Source organism: Hylobates moloch, unplaced genomic scaffold, assembly GCF_009828535.3.
Source record: "Hylobates moloch isolate HMO894 unplaced genomic scaffold, HMol_V3 SCAFFOLD_23, whole genome shotgun sequence".
NCBI lineage: Eukaryota > Metazoa > Chordata > Mammalia > Primates > Hylobatidae > Hylobates > Hylobates moloch.
The window spans coordinates 25,557,962-25,584,894 of NW_026652298.1; the positions used below are offsets into that span (position 1 = coordinate 25,557,962).

Sequence of the window (26,933 nt, forward strand, 5' to 3'; positions counted from 1 at the left end):
CCCATCTTTACTAAAAATACAAGAAATTGCCCAGGCGTGGTGGTGGGCGCCTGTAGTCCCAGCTGCTCAGGAGGCTGAGGCAGGAGAATGGCCTGAACCCGGGAGGCGGAGCTTGCAGTGAGCCAAGATTGCGCCACTGCACTCCAGCCTGGGCGACAGAGCAAGACACTGTCTCAAAAAAAAAAGAAAGATGCTTATCATGAATGGAGCTTGCAGAACTGGTAGTTGCTCTTAGTGAGTGAGTAAGTGGTGAGTGAATATGAAGGTGCAGGACATTACTGTACATTACTGTAGACTTTATCAACACTGTACACTTACGCTACACTCAATTTATATAAAAAAAAAACAACTATGATGTTATGACTACAATGTCGCTAGTCCATAGGAATCTTTCAGCCCCATTACAATCTTAGGGGACCACCATTGTATATGCAGTCCATTGTTGACTGAAACACTGAAACATATAGTGCATGACTGTGTGTTTGTGTGTACGTTTATATGTGTGTGTGTATATGTATATCACCCATATCAAAAAGTTCTGAATCTCAAATTAGATAAAACTTGTAAAGGGCTTCATGGTATGTTCTCAGTAACGTTGATTATTTATTGACTGATGATGATGAAGATGGTGGTGGTGTTGGCAGTGATGGTGGTGGAGGTGATGGTGGTGGAGGTGATGGTGATAGCTGTGATGATTGTGAAGGCCATGACTGTGGTGGTGACGGGGATAACAGGATGGTGGTGAGAGAGATAATAAGGTGGTGGTGATGGTGGTTCTGATGGGGGCGGCAGTGGTAGAGGTGATAGTGGTGTTGGCAATGGTGGTAGTGATGAAGATGGCGATGATATGAGGTGGTGGCCTTCGTCATGGTGTTGGTGATAATGTTGGCAGCGGTGGTGATGGTGGTATTGTACTCTATTTGGACTGTCCTTCTTGACCTGGTGAAATTACATCCTCGCCTACTTATTCATCTCAAAGACTAGACGTTTTCACTGATTGCCCCCTTTGGGCATAATTATTCCTCTTTTGTGTCACATTTTTTTAATGCCTCCACCCTATCACTCTCTGACATACACTATCAAGACTTGTCTCCTCTGCTCTTCAGGGGGTACCTTCCCTTCACCTGCCACATACAAAGAGGGGCCATTTAATAAATGCATGTTGACATCACATAGGGTAGATTATGGAGGCACCAGAACTTTCCAACAAGCCTCTCCCCAACCCCACAGGAAAAACGACAACAGAAAGCAACTCGATGAGAATTTTGCATCCCCTGCCTGCTTCAAGGAGACCTCAAGGCAAATTCATGCCCAGCCTCAAAACACTCAGAAAATGGGAGGTGGCACCAGAAGACAAGTTTCACTGCAGGCCAGGCACTGCCCATCCTGCTTGAAAACATTGAGTGATGGATGCCAGTGCTGAGCAAAGCAAAAGGAGGGCCTGGAAAGGAAGCAGCCTAGTTTCCCGCTGCAAGCTAGTGACAGAGACTTCTGACTGCGGAAGCGAGCAAGAGTCCTCAGAGCAGAAATTTAAGTAGGAAGGTGTGGTGCAGGGCTCTGTGCATACTAAGTGGCCTGCAGACGCGCCCTGCTTCAAAGCAGAACTTGCAGGCTGCCAGCTCCTGGGCCTGCCCAGCCTGCAGACGGCTTTTCTTGGGCTCACACTCTGTTTTACTGCTTTGTTTTAAATTAAAATAGTTGTCAGTTAAATCAAGAGATTTCAGATTAAAACTCAGATTTCTTACAAAAAGAACAATTGGAAGAGCAAGCAAGCCTGGGCCAGCAGTTCTCAAGGCAAGGGAACCTGGGGCTTTAGACTATTGTGGAGTGGCAGCTTCTACCTGACTACTCCAGGCATTGACATCCTGCCTGGCCCATTGGGGTATTTTGTGACCCTTGCTGTAAATACCACCAGTGTATGAAATGCCAACTTCATCCTGGTTAAGCGCACGTGCTTGGGGGTGCGGCAGACTTAGCTTCACATCTTGGCTCTGATTTTGCGTAGCAGGGCGATTTCAGGCAAGGTTACTTCCTCTCCCTAAGTCCTAGTTTCCTCATGGGCCAAGCAAAGGATGCTAATGACATGGCTCCTCCATACTGAAGGATTCAAGAAGACCAGACCTAAGACACACTTATTGAGTGATTCTCATAACTGGTACCTGTGTCAACAGTGAGGTGGGTACTGCTGCCATGCCCATTTTGCAAAGGAAAAACCTGAGACTGAAGGAATGCAGTGATTTGCCCAAGAATGCCTAGCTTGTGAGTGACAGAGCCTGGATTCAATTGCAGAAAGCCTGCTTTCTGCACCCAAGTCATCACCATTTCCAACTCTAGATTTTTCACTCCCAAGTGGCAAAATCATCCCTCTATTTCAGCTCTTGCAAATCTCTGGGCCTACCTTTATCCCCGCTTAACTGTTCAGTTACGTCTTTGCCTCTCCAATGAGGCTCTGATCAATGCTAAGTCTTGAGATACTAAGTTCTGCATGGCTATCACCTGTTTGCCTAATGAATAATGAATAAATGCCTAATAAATAAATAATGGGTAAATAAGCACATAAGAAATCAATCAAATCAGCCAGTGGGTAGAGAGTAGATAAAAACAACAAAAATAACAGCTCATTGACTACTTTTTTTTTTTTTTTTTTTTACATTTCTAACATCTCTCTGGATCATTATAGATTTCACAGCAGCACTCGAAGAACCCTCCCCATGTGGGAATCTAGCAAACTGAGCCATGTGATTAAAAAAATAAATAAATAAACCATCTTCTCTGTGACCCTAAGGTTCAAGTCTACCCTGAGCAAAGTGAACCTAGCATTCTTTGGTGCACATCCACAGTAAATGATTACTTAGCCCACAGAGAAACGTCTGTCTGCAAGACTGTGTTAGTTATTATCCTATCATAATAAAATAGATTATGCTATAGTAATGAATACGACCATAATGGTTTGCTGGCAGTTTCATCAGTGCATTCCTCAACTGCAATTGAGCAAAATAGGTAACGGAGGATCATTTGATCTACATTTTTATTAATTTGGTGCCATTTGTCTCCTGGTTATTTTAATGATCTCTCATTATGAGAAAATGGGAAAACTTCTTGAAAAAAAAATAAAAAAGTGGAGTCATCTTGCTCTATTTTATTCCTCGCTTCATTCTAGTGTGAAAAGTAGCTTGTTCCAATTCAGTTTGGGAATGGAGGTTACTGATGCCTGATTAAATGTAGTTCTAGATTTCAGAGGGAAAAGCTCCCTTATCTCAGACAAGTCAGCCAGAGCTGTTCAAGTCATACACAAGTTTAGACGTGCTGAAAGTGGCCTGGAACCACTAACAGCCAAATCATCATCATTATCATTTTTTTTTTGAGACCTACTATGTGCTGAATGTGCTGAGCATGGTGCTGGGTGAGCTCTTCTCTGCAGTCCTCCCACCCATCCTGCAAAAGGACGTACCAGTATCCCCATTTACAAATAGGGTTCAGAGAGGTCAGCTAACCTGGCCAAAGGTCACACAGCTGGAAAGAGGCAGTGGCAGACTCTAAACTCGAAGGGCCTCGTCTCAATGCCTCTCAGTATTTCTTGTACACACGAAAGGGACTGTTTGTTTCTCAGTCCCCAAAGATACGCTGAGTCACGGTAGAAATTATGCATTCAGGATACTGAGTGGGGAATTATGACAAATGCTTTCTTTGCAGTTCCTTTAAGGACTGTGTCTCTCTTGATATAGCTTTCTGGCTTAAAAAACGTTTGCCTAGTGCCTGCATCTGTTTACAGAAAATCTGACGTGTTGGTAAATTTGCACCTTGAGTGTCCTCCAAGTAACAGCTTTAGTCCAAACCCAGGTTCTAAGGGCAACCATCCCTAGCCTTTTAAGCACATACATCACTCTCTATTATTTAATCATTATAATTATTATTATCATTATTATTGAGACAGAGTCTCGCTCTGTAGCTCAGGCTGGGGTGCAGTGGCCCAATTGCTGCTCATTGCAACTTCTGTCTCCCGGGTTCAAGCAATTCTCCTGCCTGAGCCTCCCAAGTAGCTGGCACTACAGGCGTGCACCACCACGCCTGGCTGATTTTTGTATTTGTAGTAGAGACGGGGCTTCCCCATGTTGGCCAGGCTGGTCTCAAATTCCTGACCTCAAGTGATCTGCCTGCCTCGGCCTCCCAAAGTGCTGGGATTATAGGCATGAGCCACCGTGTGTGGTCTTATTGTTATTTTTTTAGTCAGAGACTGTACTTGTGGAGAAGGAGAGTGATCCAAGCCATAAAACGGTGGGGGACAGTCTGAGATGAAACACTGGCTGATGGATTGGTTTAATTTCTCCTCATCCTGGGAATTCTAGAATCTTGTTCCTGGGTCCCTGTCTTAGAGAAATCAGGTTTTGTGATGCTGTCGGATCCCAGTAAGGGAAAATCTCCAAATCCCTTTCACGGCTCACATGGTTTACCCATAGCGCTAGAACTGGTCCATAATCCTGTCCACTGTTGTAGTTAGGGTTTAAAGTGCAGACATCAGGCAGGTAATCTAACGAGTGAGGAAGGCCTGGTGTGAGACCACAGCGAGTGTCAGAGATCAGAAATAAGCAAATCTGTGTCCCATCCAATGGAGACGCTTTTTATTTTTGAGATGGAGTCTCGCTGTCACCCAGGCTGGAGTGCAGAGGCGCAACCTCCACCTCCCGGGTTCAAGTGATTCTTCTGCCTCAGCCTCCTGAGTAGCTGGGACTACAGGAGTGCGCCACCACACCCAGCTAATTTTTGTATTTTTAGTAGAGATGGGGTTTCACCATATTGGTCAGGCGGGTCTGGAGATGCCTTTTTCATCAACAGATCATCACGGCCATGTGTGGCCCTGAAGGCTTAAGGTTGCCAGATCTTTCCATTTATCTTGAGGGAAGCTGGAGATCTTGAAATTTAAATAAAAGTATCTGATTTTTAATTATTAGCAACTAATTCAGAAAATTCAAGCATCTAGCCTGGGCCTGGCATCTTGCTGGCTTTAGTCTCCATGCTAAGAGTGAAAGTGAGCATGTGTAGGGTCTTACCACCTCTTCTTCGTTTAGGAGTCTAAATGGCTATCAGGAATCAAAGAAGACACCTGAATTTTTTGTAGAGGGACGAAGAAGCATCAGTATCACAACTGAAATGGAGAGTACAAAAAAAAAGGCTGGACTTGGTTGAGGGGAGAGTGTGGAAAAACTGATGTGGGATTGTGACCTCACTGGGACATCTGACTGGTGATGCCCATCGTAGTTTCCCGGGGCTGCCCTAACAAAGTCACACAGCTGGGGGGCTTAAACAGCAGAAACTTACTGTCTCATAGTGCCGGAGGCTGGAGGTCCAAGATCCAGGCATGGGTAGGGTTCGTTCTGAGGGCTGAGAAGGAAGAATCTATTCCATGCCTTTCCTCTGGCTCCTAGGGGATTGCCGGTAATTCACGTTCCTTGGCCTTGAGATGCATCACCTGTCTCTACGTCCATATTCCCTTGGCATTCTTCCAGTGTGCATGTCTCTCTCTGGGTCTGAACACCCTTTTTTTTATATGGACACAGTCATGTTGGATTAGGGCACACTCTAATGATCTCATTTTAACTTGATAATCTGCAAAGACCCTATTTCCAAATAAGGCCACATTCACAAGTCCTGGGCTTAGGAATTCAACCTATTTTGGGGGATACAATACAATCCATAGTATCTACTTAGCAATTGAGTATAGGATTCTGAAATTCTGAAGAGAGGCTTGATTTAGGTATCATTGGCATTTAGGTGGCTGTTCAATGCAGAAAGTAAGGTAAAGAACAATGTTCAGGTGAGTCTTGTTTGGGGATTTAAAAGATGAAAGATTCTAAGGATGTGTAATATACGAAGTTTGGTGCTTCTCAAACTTTAATGTCCATAAAGTAGAAATACTGGTATTCAACTTACCATCCCAATTATTACATTATTATTATTTGTAGGGCTCCAGAATGAGATCTGTGTTTTTCAGTATTTTTTCCCCATTCTCATTCCAGGAAGAAGTTCAAAGATACATTAGAGAAACTATTTTTTTTTTTTTCCAAATGGACTTTTCTCACCCCACAAGTTGGCCTCCCTTGGGGTGACTCCTGCCCTCTCCTCTGCCTTCCCATGCTCAGCAATGTGTTTTGGTTGAAGATACTGGTTGGAGGTTTAAGATCAACGCCCTTCGTCCTGACAGGCAGTGAATTGGTTTTTCAGAAACTTTCTCATGACTCCAGGAAGTGCACATGTAATTAAACTGAGTCTGTGTTGGGTTTCAGATTAGTGAAGTGTGCCTGTGGCAAAAGGTCTCTTCCTTCCTGAGAGACGCAGCGGTGTAATTAGAATCCGGAGATGGATTCATCAGCATTTCTTACCAGCGTTTTCTACAGGATGCTCCAATATTCATCTGGGCCTAGTTCTGCTTCCTGGGAGACCATGGGATGTCGTTGCTGCATGCCATCTGCTGGCAAAATACAGGGGTTCCTCTCGGGTCACTTGGGTGACACTGGTGGTTCAGTCCATCCCAAGCAAGTTAGCTGAGAGCCCAGGTAAAAGTCAGTAGCAGGCTGGTAAGTGTCTGTCCTTATTTCCAAGTCAGTATTAAAATGGTCCAGGTGCGAGGCTGGTTCCAAATCCCTCTGAAGGTCATTGTTCATGCATTAGCTGTTCAGCAAACATTTGTAGAGCATCTGGTACGTGTCAGGCCACTCCACCTTCACTTAGCATCCTTTCGGTGAGGGCAGGTGTACCTGGCACACAGGCTGGGGGATTTTTATCATGAGCTGAAGTCAGAGCACTTTTTCCCCTGGCCTTTCCATTCATCCACCCCATCCCTAAAAGTCAACTGAAACCCTGGAGAAACAAGTTGTAGTTATTCCTTGTTGAATCTGTAATTTATTCCCATTAATCCTTTTTGAAGACAATGGCAAATCTGTAAAATGTTCAAATACACACGGGAAATAGCAGGCAGGAATTTTCAGCTTTTGTCTTAGAACAGGAGTCAGCAAACTTCTTCTGTAAAGAGTTAAACTGTAAATATTAAGTTGGTGCAAAAGTAATTGCAGTTTTTGCTATTGAAAGTGATGGCCAAAACTGCAATTACTTTTGCACCAACCTAATAGTTTAGGCTTTTGGAGCTGCACAGTTTCTGTTGCAACCACTCAGCTCTGCCCTTGAGGTTGGAAAGTACCACAGATGATGCATACATGAATGGGCGTGGTAGTGGTTTTACAAAAGCAGATTGGCAGCTGCCTTTGGACCCAGGACCCCTGTCTTAGAGAAATCAGGTTTTGTGATGCTGTCGGACCCCAATAAGGGAAAATCCTAAATTCCCTTTCATGGCCTACAAGGTCCTGCATGACAGACCCCTGCCCTCCTCTTTGTCTTCAGCATCTATGCTTCTTATTGCTAACTGAACTTCAGCTATCCCTTCTGCCTTCTGGCTCTTAGTCATGCCAAGTGCGTGGCAACTTTAGGACTTTTGCAAAGCTGTTCTTTCTGTTTTAACCGTACCACTGGAGCTGGACTCTGTCCTCAGTTTCTCCTACTTCTATCAGCTTTTGCAAAGTAAGTCGAGGAGTTTACGTGATCTCACAATGGGGTGAGATATCTCATGACAGTGAGGTAGGGCAGTCATCCGCTCATTTTCTAGATGCAGTAATTTCTCCATTTGAGTCAGTGACAGCAACATCAATCAGTTCCTCTAATGAACAATCCAGGTGTCTTCTTCGATTCCTCCCAAGCCTCATTTCTATAGCCAACAGACTGCCAAGTTCTGCCAAATTTTCCTCCTGAATTGTTTCCAAATCCAACTTTTCTTCTTTCTTAATTGAACCTATTGTCATTTCTTGCCTAGACTACCCCAGAGGCATGCTTACTGGACTCTTCACTTGCAGACTTGGACCCCTGTAATCCATTCATCCATCCATCCATCCCATTCATCCATCCACTCACCCACCCAGTCCATCCATCCATGATCCATCCATCCATCCACTCATCCAGTCCATTCATCCATCCATCCATCCACCCAGTCCATCTATTCATCCATCCATCCATCCCACTCATCCACCCACTCATCCACCCAGTCCATCCATCCATGATCCATCCATCCATCCACTCACTTAGTCCATTCATCCATCCATCCACCCATCCATCCATCCATCCATGCACGCATCCTATTCATCCATCCACTCACCCGCCCAGCCCATCCATCCATGATCCTAGTCCATTCATCCATCCATCCATCCACCCATCCATCCATCCATCCACCAAGACGGTCTGTCCATCCATCCACCCACCCACCCAGTCTGTCCATCCATCCATCCACCCACCAACCACCCACTTGCTGAGGCAGTCCATTCATCCATTCTTTCATCTGTCTGTCCAATTCACTTATCTTTTTATCCATCCATTAATCGACCCATCCCATCTATGTTTTCATCCACTCAACCCATCTTTCCATATATCCACCCATCTTCTCATTCATCCCTCCATTTATCCATCCAGTGTATCTACTTAGTACCAGGTGGGGTAAGTAGTGAAAAAAAATATTTAGAACCTGCCCTCCTGGATCTTTTAGTTTAATTTGGAAAAGGGATGCTAAACAAACTACACAAATACATGCATATTAATAAACTGGAATAAATGCTACAAAAGAAAAGTTTTGCCTGAGAAAACATAACTGGGTTTAAACTCAGATCCAAGGAACTGCATGAATTGCTAGGAGAGGCATGAGAACAGGGGTCTGGACAGGAAGACTAACATGTGGGGAAGCCTTCAGCTACAGTCTGCTGTCTCTAGAGTATGCAGGAACAGGGAGAATGGGTGAGAATGAAGGGAGATAAGGCTGAAGAAGGAGGTAGGCCAGACTGCAGTGAGTCCTGAAGGTCTCACTGACTTGCAATGGGGAAAGTCCTTGGCAAGTCTTCAGCAGACAAGCCACACAGTTCCAAGTACATCTTAAGAAGCACACTCTAGATGCAGAATGAAGATTCACTTGGGAGAGGCAGGGAGGGGGTGTGAGACACAGATGTGAGCAGGTAAGTTAGGAATGTATCGCCACAATCTACGTGACAGGGATGTCGCAGAAGAGAGAGAGAGAAATTGACCTAGCAGTGATATTCAGGATGTAGAATTGGAAGGTCTTGCTGCTGGTTGAGATGTGAGAATGAGAACTAACCTTTTTCAAGCTCTTCAGGACCAAGCCTGAACCAGCCTCAGTGGCCTGAGCTTTCCAGGAGGAAATAATGCTTTCTTGAATGATGAGGATGGTAATAAGATAATTAGTACTGAGCAAGCACTTACTCTATAAGCACCAGATACTTTGTTATGTATTACACATCATTCCATTTAGGAGAACCTGTGGGGTAGATACTATCATTAGACCCATTTTAGAGATGGGGAAAAATGAGGCACACAGAAGTTTAGGTGACATGCCCAATGTTCCATAGCTGTTGGTAGACCCAGGATTCAACTCCAGAACCCCAACGATTAGAAGCCCATGTCCCTGACCATCTGGACAGGACCATTTCCAGTATTCCACATTTCACAGGATCCTATTCCATGTTTTTGGAGCCAGAGAACCCTGGTGTAGACACCCCTCTGCCACCCCGGAGAGAAACCTCATAGGATTCCAGACGCATAAGTAAAGTCTGGAGGCTGAGCTCTGCTGATCTGCTGGAGTCTTTATTGCTCTACAAATGCATTATTAATCAGCCACTGGGGTCCTCCCCATAGAGCCTTTTAAATTACAGTTAAATTCCTTGATAGCATTCCATGCACCTAATAGTGCATTTCCTCTGTTCACAGCAATAAACAAGGGGAGGGAGGGAGGCCTGGATAACCAGGTTAATTGCCCTTTGAGGTTTAGGCTGAGAAAGCAATGGCAACAGCACCTCTAAATTCTCCAGGTCCCCCACTGCAATGCTAATAAAGTCTTGAAACAAACGATGCTGTCAAGCAGCATCAGGAGTAGAGACTACAGTTCCTTCATGCCTGGCCCACTGCCGTGGCTTCGCTGAGCCTCCAGGTCACCTTGCCAGGGCCCTCCTTCTTGGGAGCTTTCAGTATGAGTGTGTGGAGATTTGTTTTTTAATGGCCATAAAATTTCAGTTTTGCAAAACAAAGACGTTCTGGAGATTGGCTGCACAATCAATGCAACCATGAGGAGAGGGAGGAAAAGAGGCAGCATCGACGTTGGAACTGATGGGGCACCCCTGGGAACTTGCTGCTTCCTTAGGAGTCTCTTACTCCCAGGTTAAGAAACAGTTGACTTTTAGCGGATACAGTGTGGGGAAGAGGCAGTTAACTAACCTATCTTCTGGAATTGTCTTCTCCACATGCTAGAGCTGGAAAGTGATAGCAGCCAGGGAGCTCTCCAAAGCAGGAGTATTAGTCTTTCACACTGTTGACAGAATCATAACCAAGACTGGGTAACTGATAAAGAAAAAGAGGTTTAATGGACTCACAGTTCCATGTGGCGGGGAAGATCTCACAAGCATGGTAGAAGGTGAAAGGCAAGTCTTACATGGCCGCAGGCAAGAGATAACTTGAGCAAGGGAACTCCTCTTTATAAAACCATCAGATCTCCTGGGACTTATTCAGCATCATAAGAACAGCAAAAGAAAGACCCACCCCCGTGATTCAATTACCTCCCACTAGGTCCCTCCCATGACACACGGGAATTGTGGGAATACAATTCAAGATGAGATTTGGGTGGGGACACAGCCAAACCATATGAGCAGGGCTTGGCAAATTATGGTCTTGGGCCAAACCCAGCCATCCATTTTGTAAACAACATTTTATCAGAGCACAGTCATACCTATTCATTTATGCACTATCTACATATTGAGTTGAGTAGTTAGGACAGAGACCTTCTACCCTGCAAAACCTGAACTATTTATTATCTAGCCTTTTACAGAAAGTTTTCAATCCCTATGTTAAAGTGTAAATCAGATTGTGCTACCGTCTTCCTCAAGACCTATCCAGGGCTCCCTATGACTTTAAAGTAAAGGTCAAATGACTTATCTGGAACAAATCATCTAGTCTCACTCTACAGGAGAATCTTCATCTGTGAAATGGGAGAATGAAGAAGCCTACTTCACCAATTTAGAGCAAGATTTAAATGAGGCAATGCATGTTTCAGAAGAGCTATTTTCAAAAAATGGTAAAATACACACAACATAAAATTTACCATCTTAATCATTTTAAGTGCACAATAGTGTTAAGTATATTCATAATGTTGTGCAACCAATCTCCACAACTTTTTCATTTTGCAGAATTGAAATTCTACAGCCATTAAAATATAAATCCCTGTTTCTCTCTCCCTCAAGCCCCTAGGACCCACCATCCCACTCCTGTCTCTAGGAATTTAATTACTCTAGATACCTTGTGTAAGGGGGAATCACACGGTATCTGATCTATGGTGACTGGCTTATTTCATTTAGCATGAAGTCCCCCAGGTATATCCATGTTGCAGCATGTGATAGGGTCTTCTCCCTTTTTAAGGCTAGATAGTATTCCACTGTATGTGTAGACCACATTTTGTTTATCCTTTCATCTGTTCATGGACACCTGTGTTGCCTCCACCTTTTGACTACTCTGAATAATGCTTCTATAAACAAAGGTGTACAAATGTCTCTTTAAGACTCTGCCTTCAATTCTTCTAGGTATGTAGCCAGAAGAGCTAACTTTTATTGAGTGCTTTCTAGAGACAGCCTCTGCTTTAATAATTCACACAGATCCTCTCATTCTATCCTCACAACAGCCCTACAAGGTGAGAACTATTAAGACTATCATCATTAGGGTGACCATATAACTTATTATGGTCAGTTTATGAAAAACTTGCCAGTACCTTTGTTAAAGTCTAAATGAGATCACAGCACTGTCTTGCTCAAAACTCATGCATGGCTCCCTAAAGGTCAAATGAATTATCTGAAACAAATCATCCAGTCTCACTCTATAGGAGAATCCTCGTCAGGTTAGAGTGAGACTGGAGAACTCGAGAGGAAAAAGGGGCTCCATTACTAACTATAGCAGGACGACAGGCACAGATCGGGATTGCCCTGGGCAAACCAGATACCAGTCATCATCCACATTTTATAGATTAAAGATCAGGCAACAGAGCAGTGAAGTCCCTTGCACAAGGTCCCAGAGTGAGGGAGGGGCACAGCCAGAATTCAAACCCAAGCCGACCGACTCCAGCTTTCACGGCTAAGCACAGTTCTATGTGCTCAGCACAAGGCGCGGCAACAGTCAGCAATCAATGTGAGGTGTCTCATTATGGGCTCTTCAGGCTGGGGAGAGGGGTCTTCAGGGGGCAAAGGGTCATCAAGGGCTAAGAAAGTCAGAGGGGTGAGGGGGAGCCTTTTCACACCCAGGAGTGAGACTGTAGATGCCAACGTGTCCATACCGAATGTGAACTTGCCCCATGGAGAGAAGCAGATGCCCGGGTCTCCCACCATGCTTGGCCATGGCACCATGGACATTTTGGACTGGAAAATTATTGTGGGGCTGTCCTGTGCATTGCAGGAGGCTGAGCAGTAGCCTTCATCTCTACGTACTAGGTGCCAGTAGTACGCCCTTTCCCAGTCGAGACAACCAAATGTCTCTAGGCATGGCCAGATGTCCCGAGGGGCTCAGTGGCCTTGGTTGCTAACCACTGAATCAGGGAAAGGGCAGAACTAGGGGGAACAGGATATTCTCCCAGGTCCGGGCTTCTCAAATTGTGGTTCTGGAGGGGCAGCAGCCTCTGGCAGAAGTGTGATTTCTCAGGTTCTGTCCTCGACCTGGGTCAGAATCCCTGGGGGTGGGGCCCGGGTGGGGGGGTCTGTTTCCAACACAAGCCCAAGTATGGCTGGCAAGCACTGTCCTTGACCACGAAAGAGAATTGCTGGGATCTCAGAGGACTAGGCACGAGAGATGTTACTAACGTGAAACCTGAAGAGGAATCCCAGGCAGAATGCAGGATGGAAGATGAGGATGTTTTAGAGGCTGCCAAGGTCCTGTTGGTGATCAACACAGGATATACTGTTATAACCGGTACAGGCTTTTTACAGGGCAGTTCGATGCTGTCTATCACAGTTTAAAATGGGCAAGCTGTTTGACCTGCCAATTCCATTCTTCAGATGCTCTGTAGCAGCCAGTCTCAACTCAGGGTCCCCAAGAGAATTAAGCTCGAATGTCCTGGAGTGTCTATTGTAGGTAGCAAATTAGCTTTTCTCTGATGTATCCAGAATGGTACTAGTTATGGACATCTTTGAGAGATCTGAGAAAACAGTCACTTAGTATAGCAAAAAACTGACAACAACCTAGATGTCCCTCAATAGGGGAAGGACCAATTACACTGTAGTGTATCCATACCCAGAGTTACATGGTCAGCTACTATAAAGAAATAACTTAGGTCTCTAGCCCCAGGCAAGGAAACAGACCTCAGACCTGGACATGCGTAAAAAAAAAAAAAAAAAAAAAAATCATGTAACTTGTGAATTCTTTAATCCCACAGCCAGACACTATTAATATTTTTACAAGTTTCAGATTTATATATCAGTTTCATATGATTTATGAATCCCTTGTCACAAAACCACATTCTTTTTTTTGACAAGTGTTGAGTTTAGATATCTAAAGAAAAACAAAAATGTACACACAAGTGCCACTGCTCAGATGGGACTGACGGATCAAGATGGATTTTCCCCTTATCTGCAATGTTTCAGTTTTTTAAAATAATGAGAATGTATACAGCCTTGACTTGAAGAATTAGATTTTAACAAGCATCCTTTCTGCATTATTTGGGCAAGTTCTTAAAAATCGTGAGGAGAGTTCTCCTTTCCCTGCCTTCTCACCATCTTTTCGCTTTGGTCGCTGGAAACGTCACCGGGGACTGGCTCTTGGCAGCCTCCCAGTTCCTCTGAAAGGTTTCTCACTCTATCCATGCCACACTTGGAGGTGAGCTATTAATTTGCACTTTGTGGCTCAGCCTCGATTCTGATTTAGGGCAACATAAACCCTCTTCAAAATTGCGAAGAATAAATTAGTTTACTAATTTCGCCATTAAGAGTTTATCAAAGCCAGCACTATTTCAACCGTCTTTTAATCAATCACCATTTTCCATGTTTATCTCCTATTCAATTTTTACCAGAGGGTTCTATACACATCAATTTGTCTGATGTTCTTCCTACATATGTTTTAAATTACTTTATCATTGTATAAATTTCACAGCCATTAAAAGGCTCTAACACCAGAATGGCTGACATGGTGTTAAAAATTGAATTCAATTCCACGGGGTAATAAATTGTGACCTAAATCCAATCTCTCATGGGTGACTGAAGGATACAATGAAAAATTATTGCTTTGTCATTTTTACACTAACACGAATATACCACAGCAACTAGAAACTGGCAGAGAAATGGGAGGTAACCGCAGCTGGCTATTTCTCACCCCAGGCAATGAACTGACTTCAAACACAAGTCCTTAGTGTCTTGGATGGCATCAGCGCCCCCGCCTCCAAAAACAGGTGAATTATCTGACTGTGTGGGTGGGTCTCTTTGCAACAGACAGATTGAGCACAAGGAGCAAATGTGAGCTGCAAAGGGCTTGCTTCAGCCTGAATGCAGCTGCTCCTATAGACACCAAAGTGCAGTGGCTAAGCCCCTTGCCACGCCACTGGAACCAAAGTCTCTGAGCTCAGAGCCTGGCTCTGCTACTGGCGAAATGTGTAATTCTGGGTAAGTTTTCTGTGTCTCAACTTCTTTGAGTACAAAGTTGTTATGAGAAATAAATGAGTTAATGTAGCTAAACCTTCTTAGGATAGCCTTTGGCATTGAAGAGTCCCTACGTAGAGGTTAAATGTTATTATTTAAGAGCAGTTTCTTGTACAGAGACCTTAGCTCAAGGTGAGTAACAAATATCAATAGCTAGAGAAAGGTGTTGACTAACATGCAGTGCATTTTCCTTTATCTCTGGAGAAGCTAGATCAGTCATTTAACGCATCTGGTTCCACATTTGCCAAGGGTACCACAGAGCAGACAAGCTAAGGTGTCGGTTTTGAAGTTAGGCAGAAGTGGGTTTGAGTCCAAGGTCTGTCACTTGCAAATGTGACCCTGGGCAAGCTACTTAACCTCTCTGAGGCTCAGTTTCTTCATCTGTTCAATAGGACTAGAGAACATCTCTTCTCCAGGGCTGTGCAGGAGTCACAATGAGATCACACATGCAAAGTGCTCGCCTCCACACCTGGCATTCAGGAAGTGCCTAAGAAATGTGGGTTCTCATGTCCTAGCCCCATGCAGGCAGGGGCTGGAGATCCAATGGTGGAGACTCAGGATATGCTATAGCAGCCAGTCTCAACTCAGGGTCCCCAACAGAATTAAGGGGACTCAGCCCTTGTGGCTCAGTGTGGGCTACAGAGGACTCCAGCAACCATGCTATCCTGTGACATGTACCCCAGCAGGGAACAGGCAAGGTGGTTTGGGGGCACACAGCTTGAGCCCCTCACACAGACTTGGAGAGGTGCAGTGTGGGGAGATAGCATCATAGAAGGCTTCCAGGAGGAAGTGGCATTGATACGAATTCCTAGCCCTGGAGTGCCAAATAACTTGAGAGAGGAGAAAAGGCCAGCTAGTTTTGTTGACTTATGCAGAAAGGAAAGAGAGCTAAGCTAGTCCTTTCACTCTAGGGCTTATTTCTTTCATTCATTCATTCATTCACTCATTCATTCAAGAGCCATGTCTGGGCTCCTTCCTTCTTGCAGAAAGTCTCTGTCTTGGGGGCCCTGGGTGGCAGACACACAATCAGTTGTGCCCAAGGAAGCTAGCCTCTCATGGAGCGAGAAATCTGTGTGCTCTTCGAATCTCCATTCTCTGCCTTGTTTTGGGGCAGCTACTGGGCAAGAATTCATGGAACGCCAAGAAAATCATCACCAACCACCGTGCCATGGAAGCGAGTCTCCCATGCCCACCTGCAGGCTTCCAGAACCACAAGAGCTGCCAATCGAGAGGTGGCCTATTGCTGACTTGTAACAGAGGCTTGGTAAATCTTTGCTGGCTAGACCGATGGATTAATGAAAGTACACTCAAATACAGTATTTTATTTGGCAACCTGAGGAGGCAGGGGAGGACTTGTGCAATCTGTTTTATAGGAAAGACGTGAGGCTCAGAGAACACAAGTGCCTTGTTTGAGGCTTTCACAGCCGATAAAGTGGCAGAGGGGCCACAAGTCTTTTGAGTCTGGTTCAAAGGCTTCTCCTAATCCAGTTTTAGGCCAATGATAGTGAAACAGCCCAGGACACTGAGTCTATGCCATTGTTGGAGGCACTGAGGATTTCCTTCCATGACTTAGATGTCATGAGAAACCACACTGTAACAGGAGGCAAGACCTCCCAAGGATGTGTACCCTAAATCCAGGGCTAAGAACTTAGGGGCAGGGGTTGCTTTCCTGATCCAAGATGGCCTCTTGTTCAGGGCTCAAAAGTGGAAGAAGCATGATTCTGTAGAGAGAGGATGTGAGACCTGCCCCCCAGTCCCAGCCTGCCAGAGCCCTATCTTTGGGGCTGATACAGTTTGGCTGTGTCCCCACCCAAATCTTAAATTGTAGCTCCCATAATTCCCATGTGGGAAGAACCTGGTGGGAGGTAACTGAATCATGGGGGCGAGTTTTTCCCTTGCTGTTCTCGTGATACTGAATAAGTCTCATGAGATCAGATGGTTTTATAAAGAGGAATCTCCCTGCACAAGCTCTTTCTCTTGCCTGCCACAATATAAGACGTCTTTTGCCTTCTGGATGATTTTGAGGCCTCCCCGGCCACATGGAACTGTGGGTCCATTAAACCTATTTTTCTTTATAAATTACCCAGTCTCAGGTAAGTCTTTATCAGCAGCATGAGAACAGACTAATACAGGGGGGCCTACCTTCCCCTCAGGTCTCTGGCAATTTCAGTTCAGTACTGAGAGATGCCTCTACCTCCATTCTCCTTGCTCAAAGCAAAGACACAGATCCTCTAAACCTAGCACTTTTAGGAATTACAACTTGGCCTATGAGCAGATTAACCTTTTTGCTTATAGCAAGAGCTCCCTTGTTGGTCTTGTGCGTGTTTTAAACTATCAACACCTCTTCCTACCCGAGGGCCTTTGCACAGGATGCTCCCTTGACCTGGAATGTTCCCCTTCAGCCTTTCCTCTAGTTAACTTCTACTACCCTTCATCTCTTAGCTCAACTATAAAACACAACTGTGCATCTCCCCAGAATTGCTGTTGCAATTTTACATGTGAATTTTTTTTTTTTTTTTTTTTTTTGAGATGGAGTCTCGCTCTGTCATCCAGGCTGGAGTACAATGGTGCAATCTCAGCTCACTGCAACCTCCTCCTCCCAGGCTAAAGCTATTCTCATGCCTTAGCCTCCTGAGTAGCTGGGACCCAGCTAATTTTTGTATTTTTAGGAGAGATGGGGTTTCACCATGTTGGATAGCCTGGTATCAAACTCCTGACCTCAAGTGATCCGCCTGACTCCCAAAGTGCTGGGTTTACAGGCATGAGCCACCGCACCTGGCCTACATGCACATTTTAATGATCATTTACCCCTGTGTTTCCCTACTCACCTTTAACAGGCTGCAAGCTCCCTGAGGACAGGGATTCTGTCTGCTTTCCTCCCAAATGAATCCATCCAAAATAGTTCCTGGCATAGACAGGGGATGCTCGATGACTAATGGTTGAATGAGGGTATATTGAAGGCAGCTGGTGACAAACAGTTTCAGGTCCCAGGTGGTGGATGCCATGCTTAGAACACCACCTCCACAGAGACTCTAGATGCCCATTTCCATTGCTTTGCTTGGTACACACAGGCCTCTGTAGAGACCCCAGTGTGAAGGGAGGTTGAGCCACTGAGGCTAAAAGCAACCACATTATCTTCTTTCCCAGTGAGAGCAAGGCTGAGGCTTATGATGTGCCAAGCACAAGATATTCAAAGATGAGTAAGATCAGGCCCCTGGCATGTCTTTCCCCACTATCTAAACCAACGTCAGGCACAAAGTAGCCTCTCAATAAGTATTAAATGAATAAACAAATTCAGCATATCCAAAGACTAGGAACTGTTCCATTTGTGAGCAGCTTAATTCTTAGCAAGTTCTTCCACAATGAGACCAAATCTATTTCTGTTCCTTCTCTAGGCACCTATATAGTTTTTTGTTTGTTTGTTTGTTTTGAGATAAAGTCTTGCTGTGCCACCCAGGTTGGAGTGCAGCAGTGTGATCTCAGCTCACCGCAACCTCGACCTCCTGGGTTGAAGCGATTCTTGTGCCTCAGCCTCTTGAGTAGCCAGGATTACAGACATGCGCCACCACACCTGGCTAACTTTTGTTTTGTTTTGTTTTAGTAGAGATGGTGTTTCTCCATGGTGGCCAGGCTGGTCTCGAACTCCTGGCATCAAGCAATGCACCCACCTTGGCCTCCCAAAGTGCTGAGATTACAGGCGTGAGCCACCACACACGGCCTGTAGGCACCTACCTAAATGGTTCCCCACCTCGCCTGTCCACTCATCCTGCTCAACGTCTTCAAATAAATCATAGAGTCATATCCAGACATTAGATTGCAGATGTGGCTATTCACTTGTCACCTCTGGTCTCTCCTATTCAGGTAGAAGCGCCATGAGGGTACAGCCATCTAGATGCACAGTTGATTCCCAGAACCAATGGACACGGTACTCAAGTGGGATGAGGTGTTCTCCGCTCTTTTTCACGGCTCTAACCCCAGGTCCTAGAAGAAGGATTGGCAAACCACAGCCTGTAGCTATCTATTTTGGCATGGCCCTTGAGCTAAGAATGGTTTTACATTCTTAAGTGGATAGAAAACAAATCAGAAGTAGAACAGCATTTCACAACAAGTGAAAATTATGTGAAACCCACATTTCGGTGACCACAAATGACTTGAACTGAAGCATGCCCACGATGGTCATTTGTTGATGTGTTGTTTATGGCAGCTTTCATGCTACAATGGTAAAGTTGAATAGCTGAGACAGAGACCATGCATTTTATAAAGTCCCAAATATTTATGATCTGGCCCTTTACAGAAACTGTGTGTGTGAGGCCCCGTCCTGGAGCATAGCCTTGAACGTGGTGGCTGACCAATGAATGGGTCTGCTGATTTTCTCTGGATTTGCCAGTCTCTTGCCTTTCCCTAGCAAGCCCAAGGAAGACTTTTGGGACTAGTTTTGTCCAACTCCAGTGAACTGTTACTGGATACCTCTTCCTTCCTGGGCTCCTCAGAAGGAGATGCCAAAGGGCCCAGTTGGAACTGCAAGAGCCGCCTTGGAAAAGCCCATCAACCCCACCCACTTGGCCAAGCTGTTCAGGGTCAATGTGGCTTCATCACATCACCCTTGTTAGCGTGGTACCTTTTAACTTCTCACAGCCATTCCCTCATTTTCTCATCATTGGTGATACAGCAAAGGATCTGGGAGAAAGTAGTACCTCTGGTTGACAAGTGGGGAAACTGAGGTACTTACCTGCGGCCACTTGTGACATCCCCAGTTCTATTTTCCCTCCACTGTGGCTGTCAGCCATGCTTTCTAGAAGCCGGCTACTCATGCTGTGTAGTTACCCCACTGCCCCCAGGGCAGGAAGGATATATAAGAGACTGCCCTTAAGCAGCTGGCGGTACCATCTGCCAGTCTCTCTCTGCAGCGAGTGGCCACCCTTCCCTCAAACATCCCCATATCCAAAAATCCATTCCTGCAAAGGCTGATGGGTAAAGATGGTTTGTTGCTGCCACAAAGAATCCCCTTCTGTTCATCCTCATCTCTAACACCTGCGCCAGCTTACCCAGTCATGTGCAACTTCCTTTGCCCATCACCCACTGGAGAACTGCCACCTTCACTCAGATGCCCTGGGTTTCCCACTCAAGTCCAGCCCACCCTGCTCCCAGCCAATCATCTTCCCTGGAACTTCTCACATTTTTCCTTTCTAATTCTTCACCCAGATGTCTAGACTGCAGACCCACAGGTCACTTACAGCATCTATGTGGTGGCTTAACCAGACCCAGCAAAGGGGAAGAAATGCAGGAGCAATGCAAGGAGCCAGCGGGGCCTTTCTTGGGACATTTTAACTCAAGACACAGAGAGGCTGGTGGCCGTGAGGGCCACTGCACGGAGGGTACTTCCTGATATGCAGGTGTTCAAAATATAATGAGGCAGAAAAAGCTGTGTCACCTGGCAGCTGGCACAGATTGCCTCCTATGGGTCACAGGTGAAACAGCCTTTATTGGAAAAGACTGACAATGAAAGGGGCAGAGATGCACCCTTCACCCAGGATCCATGTGTTCCCTGCAACCAGGGCTTCTGGGTAAGAAGTGGTCCTGGAAGGCTTCCCAGAGGAAGCACATTCAGGATGGGATCTCGAGAGGCAAGAGGTAACAGCCAAAGTGGGGAGAGTGGGAGTTGTGGGGACAGGGAGGGGGCTGGGGAGGACTGGAAGCTACTGGGGCTGTGTCTGAAGAGCAGACCCACCAAGACGTGGCTGAACAATGGCTGACACCGTCAAAGCAACCCTTTCCTCTCCTCTCCTTTCCTTTTCTTGTAGCCCCTTCATTTATACAACTCCTCCATCGCGATGATTAGATTGGTGCAAAAGTAATTGCAGAAAAAAAAAGTAATTGTGGTAATACTAACAAGCCAAGCATATCCACTTAACTTCCCTGATGCACTCAGCATTTTATATGCATTGTCTCATTTCAGCCAAACACCCTATAAAGATAGAAGATGAGTTTTTGTGTCCATTTTACTGTGCAGACTGAGTCACTGAGAGGTCAGGGTTATGTCACGAGTAATGGCAGAGCCAGGAATTAAACCCCATTGTCCAAGCTGTCCTTGACTTTCAATCTGACCTGGTTCATTCCCTTGAAACACTAGGGGTTTCAGTTGAATGACCAGAGACCCTAGGGTGTGTGGCTAGAAACAAATTTCTCTGAGGTCATCCCTGGGGGTGATGCGGCAGAGTCCCTTCCCCATACCTCACTGCATCTCCCACTGCATGGTTGCCAGTGGACAGCCAGAGGAATCCCTCTTCCCCTCGTGAAAACAGCTGCCACCGAAAAGGGATGGAGCTGGGGCTTCCTTCTAAATCCCTTTTCTTTGGAGAGTAAAGGAGAAAAGTCAGGAAAGCAAACCATCTCCTAGGCTTCTGGACTCAACATTTTCCCTGAGTGGTGGTGGCGCGAGGGGACAGAAAGCGTGAGGGACGGGAGGAGTGGGGGCGCTTTACCAAAGTCAACATGTAAAATCTGTTTCTCTTCCCCTGAATTTTTCAGACTTGCAGCCATGAGGAATTGTTTCCTTAATTATATTCAACTTCCGGCACACTCTTGGCTGAAGTTTAGGTGATGTTGCGTAAAGCAAAATGAGAAACACAGGGCATCCATCTGTGTGTGTGCACATATGTATATGAATATTTACTCATATATTAAATTTCCCTCCACCCCTGTCTCCATCTCCTCATTTAGCAAAGAAATAAAACGACCACTGGGCTGAAGCTCAAATCCCTCCTAAGCAGAGGGAAATTCGGGTGTCATGGTTTCCAGAAAGGGAACACAATCCCCGTATGGGGTGTAATTACATCTTAGCTTTCTGCAGAAGAATAGTTTATGGCTTAAACGCTATTAATTGTAAGCCGTTTTGTTCCATGGGAAGTTGTTCATTGATAACTACCCAATTAGGGTTATTTTGCAATTAGTCTATTCACAGTAAATTTATTGCAAAAGGGGGAGTCTGTGGTGTAGCAAATTAAAGCGTCGCTGAGGCTGGGTGTGCAATGGCTTTTAAATGCCAATCTTATTAACCAGCTTACAGGTCCTGGGAGGGTGTGCCATCCTGGACAGTGCAGTAAAGGCCTCAGGACAAACTCCGGCGAGCTCACACTGCAAAGCCATCCGGAGATAACCTCAGCATGACCAGGAGAAGTGCAGGAATCCCTGGCCTAAGATGCTGAGGTTTTGATGTTTTTTGAACAACTGTGGAGCAGTCATAAAGCAAATAGGGATGCGATGTGCAATGTACATTAATACTACCAGGCACAGTTCTTAGCTGTGTACTAGGCCCTTGGAAACCCTCTAAGCTAAGTGTGATGATGCTCCTCTCCCCTTTACAGATGGAGAAAGTGAGGCACAGAGAGGTCAAGCAACTTGTCCAAAGTCCTACAGCTTGTGCACGGGACATCTGGGATTCGGATCCAAGTGGTCTGGCTCCACCACCCCAGGCTCTTAACCACTGACAGCATCAGCCCCCCCTTGTTTCCCAATAACGCCCTGCCTTCTCCCTTGCAACTCACTCTCCTGGCACGAGAGAGAGAGAGAGAGAGAGAGAGAGACAGAGAGAGTGCCTACAGGTGGAAGAACACCTCTGGGGCTTAACAATTTGAGATAAAGTGACCCTTTTGCCTCCCCAAGAGGGACAGGCTTATGGAAAAGGATGCAGGCTCTGTAACTTGAGTTCCAATACCAATTCTGTCACCTGCTGGCCATGTGTTTCTGGCCAAGGACTCCCCTTCCTTGAGCCTCAATTTCCTCACTGACAAAAAGCGTTCGCAAAAGACTTAGCACGTAGGGCTGGTGTGGGGACACGGTGTGACAAGGCAGTGTTACATATATTAGCACAGGTGACCCTTGAACAACACAGGTTTGAACTATACGGGTCCATTTATAAACAGATTTTCTTCCCTCCTGCCATCCCTGAGATGCAATAATACCAACCTCTCCTCCTCCTTCTCCTTTTCCTCAACTCAACATAAAGACAAGGATGAAGGCCTTTATGATGATCCACTTCCACTTAATGAACAGTTAATATACTTTCTCCTCCTTATGATTTTCTTAACTTCTTTTTTCTAGCTTACTTACGTTTATTTATTTATTTATAATTTTTTTTTGACACAGAGTCTCGCTCTGTTTCCTAGGCTGGAGTGCAATGGCACAATCTCAGCTCACTGCAGCCTCCACCTCCCGAACTTAAGCAATTCTCCTGCCTCAGCCTCCCGAGTAGCTGGGATTACAGGCATGCGCCACCCCACCTGGCTAATTTTTGTATTTGCAGCAGAGACAGGGTTTTACCATGTTGCCCAGGCTGGTCTTGAACTGATGACCTCGGGTGATCCACCCGCCTCGGCCTCCCAAAGCGCTGGGATTACAGGCATGAGCCACCGTGCCTGGCCTAGCTTACTTTATTATAAGAATACAGTATATAATGCAAGTAACATATAAAATATGTGTTTATCAACTGTTTATGTTACCAGTTAGCGAAAAGGCAACATAGGCTATTATCAGTTAAGGTTTTGGGGGAGTCAAAAGTTGTGCTCTATTTTTTGACTGCAAGGAGGTTGGCACCCCTAACCCCAGAATTTTTCAAGGGTCAACTATAGATAGTAATAGCATTTTGCAGGGATAAGAAAACTAAAGCCCAAGGGCCAAATCCGACCCATGGCCTATTCTTTCTTTTTCCTTTTTTTCTTTTTCTTTTCCTTTTCTTTTTTCTTTTCTTTTTTTTTTTTTTTTTGAGATGGAGTCTTGCTCTGTCACCCAGACTGGAGGGCAGTGGCACGATCTCAGCTCACTGCAACCTCTGCCTCTTGGGTTCAAGCAATTCTCCTGCCTCAGCCTCCAGAGAGTAGCTGGGATTACAGGTGCACACCACCATGCCCAGCTAATTTTTTTCTATTTTTAGTGGAGACGAGGTTTCCCCATGTTTGCCAGGCTGGTCTCGAACTCCTGACCTCAAATGACCTGCCTGCCTCGGTCTCCCAAAGTGCTAGGATTACAGGCATGAACCACCATGCCCAGCCAGCCTATTTTTATAAGTTAGGTTTAATGGGAACATAGTGCATTTGTGTATGTGTAGTCTCTGGCTGCTTCTGCCTTATGACGGATGGCAGACTTGAATAGCTGTGACAAAGACTGGCCCCCAAATCTTCAAATACTTAAGATCTGGCCCTTCACAGAACAAATGTGCTGTCCCTGATATACAGAAGGAGCTCAATATTACGTTCATGGAATGGCATTCAACTCAGGCCTCCAAAACTTCTCCGCTAGGCACAGGTTAACAAAAGATTCTGGAAACGCTGCACTCCACTTAATTATTGCTACACTCTATGTGCCAAATCTAATCAAGAATATAGACAGGAACCACCTGGACCACTTAGACAAGGGTGAAACTGCAAGGCAGAAAGGAAGCTTTTCTTTCTAAATGTTTCTATTTAAAAGTATCGTGTAGGCCAGGCACTGTGGCTCATGCCTGTAATCCTAGCACTTTGGGAGGCCGAGGTGTGTGGATCATTTGAGGTCAGGAGTTTGAGACCAACGTGGCCAACATGGTGAAACCCCATCTCTACTAAAAATACAAAAATTATCCAGGCGTGGTGGCAGGCACCTATAATCTCAGCTACTTGGGAGGCTGAGGCAGGAGAATCACTTGAACCTGACAGTTGAAGGTTGCAGTGATCTAAGATGGTACCACTGCACTCCAGGCTGGGCAACAGAGCGAGACTGTATCAAAAAAACAAAACAAAACAGATATAAAACAAAAATACTGCATAGACACACGCTCGCTACTAGAAACTAAAATAATATTGATGCACTTCTTAAAGTTGTCCCCGCTGCCACCCTGTCCCTGCAAATGCGGGCCATAAGGAAGGTTTGCTGTCCATCCATCCAGCCCTCTTTCTGTGCACTTAGTGTATGTGGCCACCTCCTATTTGATCTAAATCCTCTATTCTGTGACCAGTGGTAAACACAGAGGCACATATTTAAAATGAAAAACACTTCTAATGAACTGGGTGACCTGGCATAAGTCTCTTCACCTCTATGAGCCTCATGTTCTTATCTGTCCAGGGAAACGAATGAAGAGTTCTCACTGGGTGTGGTGGCTCACGCCTGTAATCCCAGCACTTTGGGAGGCCGAGGCGGGTGGATCACTAGGTCAGGAGTTCAAGACCAGCCTGGTCAAGATGGTGAAACCCCATCTCTACTAAAAATACAAAAACTAGCTGGGTGTGATGGCGGGCACCTGTAATCCCAGCTACTCAGGAGGCTGAGGCAGGGAACTGCTTGAACCTGGGAGGTGGAGGTTGCAGTGAGCCAAGATCATGCCACTGCACTACAGCCTGGGTGATAGAGCGAAACTCCGTCTCAAAAAAAAAAAAAAAAAAAAAAAGAAAGAGTAGCGAATGAAAGAGTTCTCTAAGAAGTCTTTCTAGTCTACTTTTCTGAGGGAGCCATTCTCTTGCTGCACTTCCTTTCTGCATCAAGAGAGTTGGGCGAATTGAGCATTTGCCTTCTCAGGACACCAAGCAAAGCCTTGCATGGCTCCTGGATGCATCAATGCTGGCGGAACGGAAAGCCCTACCTCCCCAATTCTGCAGCTGGCTTGATTCTCTAACTTTATGCCTTGACACTGAGCAGCACCTCAGTGGATCCCTTCCAGCTGCATCTGTTGACCCTGACACCTCCCCAAACTCCATCTAGCTCAACTCTGACATGCCCCCAACCCCATCAGAGCCCCCAGAGCTCTCTGTTGCCTCCTTGCTGGCCTCCATGCTCATTTAAGGCTCTTTTCCCTTCCGAGATAACAAAAGCAGGGGTTGGTATTTGGATTTAGAAGCAACAACGGGGTATTGTGAACCTTTGGCCACTTTGTGAGGGACAGCTGGACTGGCCTTGCAGTGTGGCCCAATGAGAAGGAGGGATGGCCAGGAGTAAAGAGTGAAGTAGGCTCCCAGGGAAGGTGGAGCAAAAAGACCCCTAGAATGCAAGCTGCTCCCTGGACAGATAAGAAATCCAGGCCCTGAGAGCAGAAAGGACTCTCCCTATTAGCTGGTAGCTGAGCTTGAATGAAATCCACACCCGTTTATTTCAAATGCGTTCCTCTCTGTTTGTTGCTGGTGGCACCATCTCTTCGTGGGAAGGTGCCTTTTGGATGCTGTCCGCCCTCTCTCCACAGAGAAAACCACTGAGCAAACGAATTCACAAACATTTTGAGAAGATCTTCTCCAAGGAGAAAAGTAAAATTTAAGAGTGTTCCCAGAGGCTGGATTATCGTAAGCTATGGTGGCAGGGGCTAGTGGGAGGGAAGGGGGCATGCCCTCAACAACAGTGACCACGAGTCAATAACCAGCGACCATGTGGCTGGGTGATGGCACCTTGGGGTTCTCTCTACTCTGAGTGGGTCCGAAATTTCCTGCCATAACAGTAAGCTTGTAAGATCACTTAAAGGCCATGTGACCTTGGGAGAGGGATTTTACACCTCTCATCTGAAAAAAATTGGGCTCATGACATCAGCATCAGCCTCAGAGAGTGGTGGATGTGATAAACAAATTGACTGCACAGAGCCTGGTGCGGTGTCTAGCACACAGCGAAACCTCAGCAGCCACCTGCGGCTGCTGTCATTCCCCTTCCAAGGGCACTAGAGAAGGTGAAAATCACCACCAAGAAATACACATCAATGGCACGATTACACATGCGCTAGTGAAACTGGACTTCCCGTCTTCAGATGGCCCCTCCACTCTGCCTGTGAATTTCTGGATCAGAGCTCGGATCCCTCCTTGTGCCTCCGCAAGAGAGCTGGTTTATCACCAGGTCATCAGCACATAGAAGAGTGCCAGTGAGGGGAAAGAGGGAGGGGGAAAGGAAAGAGCAAGGAAATGTGGAAGGAAGGAAGGAAGGAAAGTAGTAAAGAATGAAGGAAGGAAAAGAAGAAAGGAGGGAGGGAGGAGAGAAAAATTAGGAAAGCAGAGGGAAGAAAGCAGGAAGGAATGTAGAAGGGAAGAAAGAAAATAGGAAGAAAAGAGGAAAGGAGAGAGAAAGAAAATGAAAATAAGGAAGAAAGGAAATAGGAAAGAAGGAAGGGGGAAGAGGGGAAAATAAGGAAGGGAATGAGAAGAGAGAAGGAAGAAAAGGAAAGGGAGAAACAAAGGA

At 45.7% G+C, this 26,933-nt stretch overlaps 1 protein-coding gene across 1 annotated transcript in view; it reads right to left on the reverse strand.

The window, feature by feature from the left end:
• Window positions 1-26,933, reverse strand: part of XYLT1 (xylosyltransferase 1) — a 256,950-nt gene that overhangs the window by 129,777 nt on the left and 100,240 nt on the right. The window lies entirely within an intron of this gene.